The sequence below is a fragment of the Bison bison genome, unplaced genomic scaffold (assembly GCF_000754665.1).
Source record: "Bison bison bison isolate TAMUID 2011002044 unplaced genomic scaffold, Bison_UMD1.0 scf7180017864263, whole genome shotgun sequence".
Classification (NCBI taxonomy): domain Eukaryota; kingdom Metazoa; phylum Chordata; class Mammalia; order Artiodactyla; family Bovidae; genus Bison; species Bison bison.
In genome coordinates, this window is record NW_011494835.1 from 4184682 (window position 1) to 4185092 (window position 411).

Sequence of the window (411 nt, forward strand, 5' to 3'; positions counted from 1 at the left end):
AATAGAAATAAAATCAAAAATAAACAAATGGGACCTAATTAAAATTAAAATCTTCTGCACAACAAAGGAAACTATAAGCAAGCATGCTTTAAAATATAGGAAAAGCTTTGATCCCATTTATAACATTCTACAAATAGCAGATTTAGATAAATTTCAATTAGTCCATCAAATTATACATATGGCCATTCATTCACTTTATTTTAGATCTATTTAAAATTTCTTACTGGTCCTTTAGCACAAATCATTGTTACAAGTGAGAAAATGAAAATGCATATTTATAGCCTTCATGCTATACATATTTTTAGCATATTTTGGTACATCAGATTTATGTCTTAAAGTGAACATTTGCTCCTCTTGATTAGAGATGTGACAAATCTCATATTTATATTCAACATATGCATGAATTCAGCC